At 45.8% G+C, this 12,539-nt stretch overlaps 1 pseudogene; it reads left to right on the forward strand.

The window, feature by feature from the left end:
• Nucleotides 1–10,010: 10,010 nt before the first annotated feature.
• LOC125532394 (tyrosine N-monooxygenase-like) lies at nucleotides 10,011–12,062 on the forward strand (annotated as a pseudogene).
• The last annotated feature ends 477 nt before the right edge of the window (nucleotides 12,063–12,539 follow it).

A 12,539-nucleotide genomic window follows, 5' to 3' on the forward strand; every position in this document is an offset into this window, starting at 1 on the left:
TGACACTGTGTGGGTCCGGAGCAGCCATATCGGCACTTGTGGGTCCGGATGACTAGTACTAGCTCGTACTTACGCATGTGAGTCCAGGCATCCCTTAAATGGGCCCAATTAATGCCACCATGGCAATTTGTAACCGAAGGAGCGTCCGACATGAAATAAAGGCACTGAAAAAGGAGTTGGACAAGCTCAGGGGCGACCCTCCCAGAACAGCGCCAACACATGCAGAACTGAAAATCAATGAGAGGTTAATCGAGCTTTATTACCACGAGGAGATTATGTGGAGACAGCGTGCACGGATTGAGTGGCTTTCATCCGAAGATAAAAATACGAAGTTCTTCCATCTTCGTGCGAGTTTAAGAAGGAAGAAGAACATGATTCGGGCGTTACAGAACTCATTGGGAGTGCATGTGGATGATCCGACAGAACTCAGGGTTTTGGCCAACAACTTCTATCAACAATTGTACACATCCGAGGGAGTGCAGGGGCTTCAGAATGTGCTCGATCATGTGCCTTAGAGAGTGACAGCGGAAATGAACTCTGCTCTGTGTGCGCCATATATAACCGAAGAGGTAAAATGTGCTCTGTTCCAAATGTTTCCAACGAAAGCACCGGGTCCAGACGGATTTCCTGCCCAGTTTTATCAGAAGCATTGGGAGGTGTGTGGGGAAGATGTCACCAACATTGTGTTGAGGATAGTCAGGGGGAGGAAAGCCCCGAGTGCATCAATGACACCATCCTTGTGTTAATTCCAAAGGTGACAAACCCTATGCTTCTTGCTCAATTCAGGCCAATCAGTTTATGCATTGTGTTATACAAGATAGCTTCGAAGGTTGTCGCGAACAGATTGAAGCTTATCCTTCCAGACATTATCTCTCAGGAACAGTCGGCCTTTGTACCTGGAAGACTTATAACTGACAATATCATTTGTGCTTATGAGTGTCTACACTTCATGAAACGGTCCAGGTCAAAGAATAACAGTTTCTGTGCTCTAAAGTTGGACATGATGAAAGCCTACGATAGACTAGAGTAGCCGTACTTGAAGGCTATAATGGCAAAACTTGGTTTCACACAGGCGTGGATTGATACAGTCATGACCATGGTATCATCGGTGTCTTTTTAGTTTTGTTTAACGGGGAAAAGCTTGAGTCTTTTAAACCATCTAGAGGGATTCGGCAGGGAGATCCAATCTCCCCTTACCTTTTCTTGATAGCGGCAGAGGGCCTTTCGTGCCTCCTGAAATTTGGTTCTCAGTCATCACTTCTTGCAGGTATTAAGGTGGCGCCGACGGCTCCGGCTGTTAACCATCTTTTATTTGCAGATGATAGCCTGTTGCTTTTCAAGTCAAGTGTGGAGGAGGCTAATGAAGTATCAAACCTGCTGGACATTTATTGCAAGGCATCAGGCCAAAGGATAAATAATGAGAAATCTTCAATTTTTTTCAGTAAAGGATGTCCTCAAACAATAAGAGATGGAGTCAAGAACAGTCTCCAGGTACATAATGAATCTCTCAGTGAGCGTTACTTGGGCATGCCGACAGATGTGGGGCATTCCAAGAATGGCACATTCAAATACCTGCGAGACAGAGTATGGGAAAAGGTGCGAGGTTGGATGGAAAAACTCCTGTCTGCGGCTTGGAAGGAGGTACTTATAAAGTCCATTGCAGAAGCGATCCCGGTTTACTCTATGTCATGCTTCAGACTACCGAGAGGAGTATGTGACAGCGTAACATCCATCATCCGTCAATTTTGGTGGGGGAGCAAGAGAGGTAGGCGGAAGCCAGCATGGGTTGCTTGGGATGTGATGATCAGACCTAAGTACATGGGGGGTCTCGGGTTCAGAAACTTGGAGATGTTTAATTTGGCTCTCCTGGCTCGACAAGCATGGAGAATTATGAACGATGAGGACTCTCTGAGTGCTAGAATATTGAAGGCAGTCTATTATCCAAAGTGTTCCTTGCTGGAGGCAACCCTTGGGTCTAACCCATCACAGATTTGGAGGGCAGTAATAGATGGAAGGGATGTCATGGCCCAAGGAATTATACGCAGAATTGGAGACGGCGAGTCTACTCATATTTGGCGCCACAACTGGATACCCAGGTCAAGCTTCAAACGTCCCATCGCCTTCCTTGTTCAAGATCCACCGCAGCGGGTCTCTGAGCTCATAGAGACTACTACGGCATCTTGGAGGGTAGATCTTGTGCGTTCAGTTTTTACACCTTTTGATGCAGAAGAAATTTTGAAGATCCCTATCTGCACTAGAAGGGTGGGCGACTTCTGGGCTTGGAGTGAGGAGCAGCGTGGACACTTTTCTGTTGGCTCGGCCTATAGGATGTTGGTGCGCACTAAATTCAACAGAGAAAACTGGATTGAGAGAGTGGAAGGGCCATCCGATATCAACACCGGAAGCAATGAGTGGACCTCCATCTGGAAGGTGAAAGTTCCATCAAAGATCAATGTTTTCTTGTGGCGTCTTGCAAGGCACTCGATCCCTGCTGGTGAGGTTCTTCACCGTCGCAATATGTCGACGACGACATCCTGCCCATTATGCGGAGCCCATGACACCTGGAAGCATGCATTACTAGACTGCCCGATGTCCCGTAGCACATGGGCTCTGTCTTCAGATGACGTGATTGATCAGTTAAGCGGGGTTCAGTACGAAGGGGCGAGGCACTGGATTTTTGCTATGAAAGAAAAACTGAAACAGGATGAGTTTGTGAGGCTGGCTGTAACTTTGTGGGCAATATGGGGAGCCCGTAGGAAAGCAATCCACGAGGGTATTTTTCAGAGCCCATTCACGATCCATAGCTTTATCAGCTCTTACTTGCGTGAGATTGAAATGTTAAATCAACCGAGTTTGAACCCGGAAAGAGCAGCTGTGACGAGACCATAGCGCTGGCTACCTCCCCAAGAGGGTCTCTTTAAGATAAATGTGGATGCAGCTGTAGGTCGTCGAGGCGAGCATGGATCAATGGGCACAGTATGCAGGGATCAAACGGAACGTTTTGTGGGAGCATCAGCTTTTGGTTTCACAAATATAGGGGATCCACCCACCCTGGAAGCGCTCGCGATCAGAGAGGCGCTTGACCTAGCCGATGAGCTTAACCTACATCACATTCAAGTAGCCACGGATTGCAAGGAAGTTGTGGAAGAAATCAAGAAGGGAGGGGCAACTAGATATGGTGCGATCGTCCAAGAGATAAAACTACATGCAGTTTCTTTTATTTCTTGTAGGACAGGTTATGAGTTTAGGAGCTTAAATTATGAAGCTCACAATCTTGCGAAGTTCGCTTTAACTTTGGGGCCGGATCGGCATGTCTGGCTTGGGCAACCCGATGGGATTCCTTTCGTCCCTGTAAACATTGTGACGGTTGAATAAAAAGCTTCGCGAGATTGCCTAAAAAAAAAAAAACTGAGGGAGCGCATTATATGAGAACGTGATTCTTTGTACACAATGTCTGGAGCGAACGCATTATTTCAGGACGTGATTGTTGGTAAACGAAAGAAATGATATTTTAGCGCAACGAACATTATTTTAACGAACCAGGCGTACCCAATCATATATTTTCGGAAGGAAGATTTTTGTGGATTCTAGAAACTTACGGCCAATTCCATCGGCAAGAAAGACAACACGCGGTTATCTCATCGGCAAGAAATAAATTACGTGATTGGAAACTACGCGCTTCCGTACCCAGCTACTCATTGACCTAAACATCACCGCAACCCAGCCTTCCTCCTTGAATCGAGCATAACCAGCGAACCTCACCAGCGCCATCACCATCGCCATGTCTTCCTATCATCCTGCTCCGTCCGCAAGGCTAGCACAGTCGTCCACGAAAAATTCCCAATCAGGTGCACCAAAGGCTGCAACTTCGTCGACAAAGAGGTATACAAATCTCTTCATCGACAAAGAGGTATACAAATCTCTATGCTAGCGTAACATCTATTCAACTTGTATAGATCATGAAGACGCATCATACAAATCTCTGTGCTACTTCTTAGCTTAACATTAATTCAACTCGTATGTCAACTCATATAGATCAGCATGACGCGTCTGATGTAGATCTGTCCCGATTTCCTGCAGTTTACATTAGATCTACAGCACAAAAGTTTAGTAGATTACAACAAAATACATAGAGGTTACACTCCATGTACAAAATTTTGACACCAAAATAAAATTTTGTATTATTATTACTGAAGGGTAGGATGTTTTTTTAATGGAACACTCGTGTTCCATTTATAGCACGGCGGAATCGCTGGTTACAGCACGGCTTGCATCAGCAGGGTAGCTATGAAACCATTCACAGCGATCATCATGAGCTAAACATGAACCTAGAGCTGCCAGCACATGAGCCGGCTTGTTACAATTGCGAGAGACGTGAAGCACTATGGCCTGAATAAATTGCGTGGCTAGTTTGTAGTGAAGTTCTCTGAAATGATGACCCAAAGGCGCCTGGTCATAAGCACTCGAAGACATCGCTTCAACAAGCATTTCGTTATCTGTCTCAAACTGCACCCTGCCCACTCCCAGTTGCTCTGCCATATAAATCGCATGTAAGAGAGCTATTAAAACCATTCAGCTGTGCATCAAGGGCGAGCCCTTGCGATGTCCACGTCGGCAACGGTACAAGACTCCCGCTCCAACCAACGCACGTCACTTCCTTTTTCCCTTCTCTCTTTCTCCCCACTGAGGCAGGCAGAAAGGATGCTCTCTCTTTCCGTCGCCGTCGGGTCCACGCCCCTGCCGCCAACGCGTGCGCGCGGATGCTGGTGACGAGGATAAATGGGAGGACGCCGCCGCCACCGATGTCAGAGGAGGAGGAAGGGGAGGCGCTTCTTTGGCTAGATCCGTGACCCCCACGTCGCCATCTATGTCCACCCTCCTTGACAGATCGATGGAGCGGACGTCGCCGAGCTCCACGCCTTCTCGTCTCCCTCTCGGCAGAGGGTGTCCGCTGGAGATGGGTTCTTGCGGGTCAAGGGCGTCGGGCTGCCCAAGAAGCCGCGCCTCGCCTCGTCGCCGCCGTCCAAAGACAAGAATGCTGTCGACGGCTTTCTGGTTGGTGTCGACCTCAAGATCGAGTTGTTCGTCCCAAGTGGCGGCGGGCGTCCTCGTCGAGGTCGTTCTTGTCGTCAACTTCATCTCCAACCCCATCCACATGTGTACCAGCTCCTGGAGTGCCCAATTTGCTTCCTGGTCAGCCCCCTTTCCCAGATTTTCTTCACTGTTTTCTTTCTCTTAGATGCGCGGTCCGCCCCTCCTTGTCATATGCATATCCTATATGCATTAGTACACAATCATTCATTATACACCTACACCATCAGACATTAGCTCAGCGCTGATATTGTTGCAACTGACTTCGTTTACTTCATCTTGTTTTACATTGTTGGTCTTGTGTTGTACGAGCAGGAATTGATTTTCGCTAGGAACATAACCTTCAACGGTTTGTAGCTGAAGGAGAGCAGAGTAAGGATGCAACAAAAGCTTTTATGGCATTCCAAGTGCGTCTCTGCATTCGTTAAGAAATTGTTGATGATGTTCATACTGACATCTGCGGCCAATTGTTTGAAAAGGTGATGCATTTTATATTTTTATTGTGCCTTTCATTAACACACTACATAATGTTAGGTTCAATTCCAGATATGCTTAGTTCAGCAAAGTTGTTGCCTGTTGTGTGTCAGTATTCTTCTTACCATTTTAGGATGTCGCAGGTTGTCAAGGAAGCAATTTTGTCAGTTGATGGCACAACGTTGATAAACGAGAGGCAGTTAGGAAAGCATCACAGGGTCTAAACTTGAAAAAGGAGGCTGCTATGACCATCTTTAGTAAAGAAAGTATGCCTCTTCTCCAAAAAATATGTTACATAGATTGGCGTATATTCCTCTGTAAAAACTACTATATCTTTTGGTATATTAAACTGCAAATCCAATTTATTTTTTGCCCAATTCAATGACAGGTACGAAAATTATTCCTGAACTACATTCAGAAAGCAAAAGCAGCTGGGAACTGCATTGAACAGGCAAAAGAATTGAAGAAGTTAATTTCCTCCTGTAAGTGAGCTTCTACCTGACATTAAAGGAGAGCTTTACCTTTTTCCTGCATATTCAGTTACAGGTGTCCAGGGGACATCACTAGAAGTAAACCATCAAGCAAAGGATATGCACCTCTGTTTATGTAGCATTGGCGCATCTTGTAGAGTGTGCAGCATGATCATACGTTTACTTTCACGTCATGTTTGTAGTTCTACCATGTTTTATTTTAGATCTCTCTGTAGTATGCATCATAAATAGACTGCAGATTGTTCTTGCATGTTCATGTGGAACACGTTTCCATCTTGGCACTCATTGAATGGACGTTTGGCATGCCTTGAGCTCACTGTGCCATGTCAAAATATTTGCTGAAGGTGTGTTGATGAGGGTTTTTGGATTTTTTAAAGATTACACGGAATCTGAAGGATTTCTATCCAACTAAATTCCAAATCCCCCTCTCCTACTGGAACACGCCCTTACCGTATAACAAAATGTCTATCATCTTCTATATTTTACTGGTTATAGTTTTGAAACATTGATGCTATATATAAAACACAAAATGAGATGTTCTTCCACACTGCAGTGCAGAGACCCAGGGAGCAAATAGCGGATGCAGAGGCTCTACTGGACATTACAACCACCTTGGTAACATCTGTGTGGTCCCAGTCAAGTGAAGGAATCACACCTTCTGATTTCGTAACAGCGTTGCTGAAGAAATTTGGGCAGCAAGCAACCCTTGATTCTGAGCCTGGCTCATTGCGCTAGGTTGATATTGGGCTTTCTGATTCACATGCCTTCAGGGCTGCACCTGGATGCTGCACCATGTAATTAAGCTCCTTTCTCCTTATTAGTTCTCAACATTTTTTGCAGTGCCTACTTGGTATATGACTTAAACCATGCACCCTCTTAAACCTTGCAGGCTTGGACCCATGGATATGGAAGTAAAACAGCGTAAGCTTTCAGTTTTTAATTGAAAAAGAAGTAGGCCAACTGAAAAAACTTGTCCTGAAGAGGTATTCACATGCTTTCGTTTATGATAATTAATAAAGCACTAGAGATTGATATCATCCATTTGTACATTTCTCCCATGATTTGTTTTCCCATCTGTTTGCCTTCTGTTGTTGACGGGCGACGTAATGTGTACAATCTTTGGTTACTATTGCTTAAATCTTAGTTAATTATATGCTCAAAGTTATCGAGCACCTTTTGTTTTTTCGAAAGACACATCTTAGGCAGTATCATTCATATGCTTGCTATACTCTGTAGCCGCCATTAAGTTTCTGGGTTGCTAGCTAGACTTCTTTCCCTACCATACATTGTTATTTTCTAAAAAATGTATGATCACTTCCAACAGTGGATTCATATAATCTCCTTAATGTGCAGCTTGCTGATTCTTCGGAGGGAGCAAAGCCAGACACTAGCCGAAATGTGACTGTTGTATTTTTTTTGAAAGATCCAGCAAAATGTTGGCTTGATTCGATTTAGCAGGAAGCAAGGGAAGAACAACAATATGAAGATCCGAAGATCAAATAAAAAGAAAAACAACAGCCCTATTAGCTGCCGAGCTACCCACCACAGTCAACACCACTACAAAGCAAAAAGGGCATGTCCTAGGCTAAGCGTGACCGCCGCGTCACTTGACCAACGCCGGTATCCTCCGGCGACAACAGCAGCTCCAACTAAGACTTTCTTTGTCAACGCACCATCCACCCTTGAAGCAGAGTGCAGGCAGATGGCGGAACTCGGTCGGTCCCAGAAAAAGCTTCGTCTTGGACTTATCAGTGATGGCGTACATTGCGTCTGGAGCTTCACCAAAATCAGCGGCGAGCATCGGAGGAGCGCCATATAGAACCTCCAAGTAGTGTCTCAAAAACATGATGCTCCCAACAGAGGAACGACGTCGGAGACGCCGTCATCACGCCGATCCAACCGGACCTAGGCTTCCGCCCGGAGACACTACCAACCAAGCCCGAGGAAGATGTCGACACACCTCGGTGGTGCCTCCAAGGAGGAAAATGACACCCTCAGGCGCCATCGGCACCGGCTCTTGTTGTGCAGGACTTTCGTCCGTATCGTCGCACACCTCCGCTCAAGCCCTACAGAGCTCGTCCATGTCGTCTTTACATCCAACACAAGACAATGATTTAGACAGCTTCGGGCCCCGGGAAACATCATCCGGAATAGCCCTACATGCTGTTTGCGGCTAGATCTCATTATGCTCATGAGAATGTCGCCGCATAAGCCGGCTCCTCCTTTGTGTCTAGCCCTAGATATTGTTTCTTGTCGCTTGTCCCTCTTTGGGGAGCCCTGCCCTTAAAGGGGCGGGTTACATGACTACTCCTAGTAGGATTAGGATTAACCTATTACAAGTGGAGTCCTAGTCCTTTGTAGGAGAATATTTATTATGCCTTTCCTCTTAAACCGGCCCACCATAACTTGAGTCGGCCTTCTAGGCCTTGGGCCTATCATCTATCTGACCCGCCGTTAGGGCCATCCGTGAGTCGCCAGGCTCGTGAGTCGCCACTCCGGCGGGGTACCAATGAAAACGCCAAGCCCGGCCGGGTCATACCGCGGGGTATATCCCCGACACATTTGTTTGTGCAAACTTTTATTTGTCATGAACTTGGTTGGATGATTTTGAACTATGCCGTGCAAGTGAACAATGCTATATATGTCTTTGTTTTGCACATTTATTTAATGTTTGAAACATCATCATATTGTCAAATGGACATGTGAAAATCATATTTGCAAGCGCCGGCTGCTCGCGCGCGCTGTAATTTAGCGCGCCTTCTGAATTACAAATTTTTTCATCAAATTCAAATTTTATTCATAATTTTTTCAAAAAATGTTCTTGAATTACAAATTTTGTTCATCAAATTAAAAAAAGTTCATAGAATGCCAATTTTTTTATTGATGTTCAAAATATGTTCGTCAAATTCAAAAAATATTCATTCCTTTGAAATCGCGAACATTTGTTGAATTCAAGAAACGTTTTGGAATTTGGTGAACATTTTTTAATTCCGTCAGCATTTATCATTTCGTGAACATTTTTTTCAAATCATGAACAATTTTCGAATTTACAAACATTTCACAAGTTGTAACTTTATTGAAATCCCGAATTAGTCTTACAATGGAAAACAATTTAAAAAAGGAAAAACAGATGCTTCTGCTTTCCCTCCACAGACATGGTCCAGCCCATGAGGCAGCACAGGGAGCGGGGAGTACGCACTCCGTCGTTCGCTGGCGCGTACAGCGCTAAATAGGAGGTCTCGATAGCATCTCATTGAATCCCGAATGCATGGTCCAACCATCTCTTCAAACCGGAAGCTGCCCATATGGTCCATCATCCTGGCGTCTGAAATACTTTTGGAAAGACAATTATGATTAGATTTGGATAAGTACTCTCGAAAATCTACAAATAGGAGATGTTTTGTTCTATTTTGATTATGTTTGGATAGGCAATCATTATTATTAATATCATCCTTCATATCTAGATAAACTAAGACAAACTATAAATAGAATATATTTTTCTTCTGTTTTGATTACGTTTGGATAGACAATTATTATTATTAGTATCAGCCTTCGTATCTAGATAAATATAAGGCAATCTATAAGTAGAAGCTTTTTCTGTTTTGACTATGTTTGGATAGACAATTTATTATTATTAGTATCAGCCTTCGTATCTAAATAAATCTAAGACAATCTACAAATAGAAGATTTTTCATTCTGTATATAGTTATTATTATTAGTATCAGCGTAAATACATTTGAAATGACATGTGATAAATGATCCACACATAAGGAATGAATATTTTCCATGGAATATATCTAGACATGTTTTAGTGTTAGATATGTAGATACCTTCGTATCTAATAAATCTGACCCAATTTTTTGGGACCGAGGTAACATATAAAGAGGGGTCTCGCCCCTCATGGGCAGAGCAACACGGAGAGCAAAGTTGGCTTCCCTACGCACCGATAACAAGGAAAGCTACCTCGCAAGCCTGTGTACACTTAGCAAGCAGCAGTCTCCACAATGCTGGCTTGGTGCTGCTTTGTTGTGTCCCAGCTGCTCATCATAATAACGCTCATATACCTTGTCATGACCAAGAGCAAGGTCCGCGGTGGCACGTGCTCATCGAAGATGGTGCCGCTTCCACTTCTGCCGGGGCCATGGCCATGGCCACTGGTGGGTAGCCTGCCCGAGATGGTGCTCAACAAGCCGGCGTTCCGTTGGATCCATCGCGTGATGAAGGATATGGGCACTGACATCGCCTGCTTCCGCCTCGGCGGCGTCCACGTCATCCCAATCACATGTCCCAAGATCGCAAGGGAGGTGCTCAAGAAGCAGGACAAAAACTTCTCGTCTCGCCCACTCACCTTCGCCTCCGGCACCATCAGCAGCGGGTACAAGGACGCCGTGCTCTCGCCGTTCGGCGACCAGTGGATGAAGATGCGCAAGGTGCTCACCTCTGAGATCATCTGCCCCTCCCGTCACAAGTGGCTCCACGACAAGCGCGCCGACGAAGCTGACAACTTGACGCGCTACATCTACAACCTCACCGCCGGGGGGTCGTCATCTTCAACATCGGGACTAGCCAACGTCAATGTCAGGCACGTCGCGCGACATTACTGCGGCAACGTTATCCGTCGGCTTGTCTTCGGCCAACGGTACTTCGGGGAGCCTCAGCCGGACGGCGGGCCGGGGCCGATGGAGGTGGAGCACATGGACGCTTCCTTTGCCCTCCTAGGGTTCACCTTCGCGTTCTGCGTCAGTGACTACCTCCCGTGTCTACTTGGCCTAGATCTCGACGGCCACGAGAAAATTATTAAGGAGGCCAACACAAAAGTGGATAGACTGCATGACGTGGTCATCGAAGAGCGTTGGAGGCAGTGGAACAACGGCGAGAGGCAGGACGGGGTCCAGGACTTCCTTGACGTTCTCATCACGCTTGTCGACGGTGACGGCAAGCCGTTGCTCAACATCGATGAGGTCAAAGCACAGTCCAAGGTAAGCAAAATATTAATTAATGAGAAATTTTAAGATGGTTCAAGGGCCTAGATTGAATTTTGTGACCAATTGCCTCATAGTCCTAAATGGTACTAATACGTCATCCATGAGAAAAGGTAATAGCTCACACTATTAAATACTAGATATTATAGCTCACACTATTAAATACTAGATCTTATACCGCATTTCGCAGGTGTTAGAAAAGGGAAACAATAGAATAAGAAATTATGAATTAATAGTTTAAACATAGCATTATTGTAATTTTCTACCATTTTGATGTGATTTCAACTTAAACTGTATTTAAAATTCCAATTATTCAATTTAATCTCTCTTAATGCAAAGGTATAAATTGTAACAACTTACATTTATCTCCATGGAATGCATGCAGGGCATAATATTAGCGGCCATAGATAACCCGTCAAACGCAGTGGAGTGGGCGCTGGCGGAGATGGTGAACAACCCAGAATTGCTGGCCAAGGCGGTGGAGGAGTTGGACCGGGTGGTTGGTCGCGAGCGACTGGTCCAAGAGTCGGACATCATGCAGCTCAACTATCTCAAGGCGTGCATACGTGAGGCATTTCGCCTCCACCCAATCGCTCCCTTCAACCTGCCGCACGTCGCGATTGGCGACACCATTGTTGCGGGCTACCGCGTGCCCAAGGGTAGCAACGTCATCCTCAGCAGGCTGGCCCTGGGCCGGAACCCCACCGTCTGGGATGAACCGCTCCACTTCAAGCCAGAGCGCCATATGGGAGACAACATCAATGTGGTGCTTACCGAGAGCGAATAGTGGTTCATCTCCTTCAGCACCGGACGGCGAGGATGCATCGCAGCATCACTAGGAACAACCATGAGTGTCATGCTCTTTGGCAGGCTCCTGCATGGCTTCACCTGGACCAAACCGGTTGGGGTGTCGGCCATCAATCTCAGCGAGTGCAAGCACAACCTCTTCATAGAGAATCCGCTAGTGCTACATGCTGAGCCACGTCTTCCAGTGCACCTCTACCCTCTCATGCATGTTTGAGAAAATAACGAGCTATGAATCACCGATATGGCAAGTATGCTAGCTATTTTTTTGATGAATCTATACTTACTAATAAAGGAAGGAGATATTCTTTTTTTCGTCCCACTTTGTTTCGTTCCACTTCGATTGATTTTCACGTATGCTAGTGTTCCATGCTAGTGTTGGGGAACGTAGCAGAAATTCAAAATTTTCTACGCATCACCAAGATCATTCTATGGAGAAGTCTACCAACGAGGGAAGGAGAGTGCATCTACATACCCTTGTAGATCGCTACGCGGAAGCATTCAAGTGAACGGGGTTGATGGAGTCGTACTCGTCGTGATCCAAATCACCGATGATCCTAGTGCCGAACGGACGGCACCTCCGTGTTCAACACATGTACAGCCCGGTGACGTCTCCTAAGCCTTGATCCAGTAAGGGGAGAAGGAGAGGTTGGGGAAGACTCCATCTAGTAGCAGCACGACGACGTGGTGGTGGTGG

The sequence above is a fragment of the Triticum urartu genome, chromosome 6A (assembly GCF_056163025.1).
Source record: "Triticum urartu cultivar PI428250 chromosome 6A, HENAU_Tu73, whole genome shotgun sequence".
NCBI classification, from domain to species: domain Eukaryota; kingdom Viridiplantae; phylum Streptophyta; class Magnoliopsida; order Poales; family Poaceae; genus Triticum; species Triticum urartu.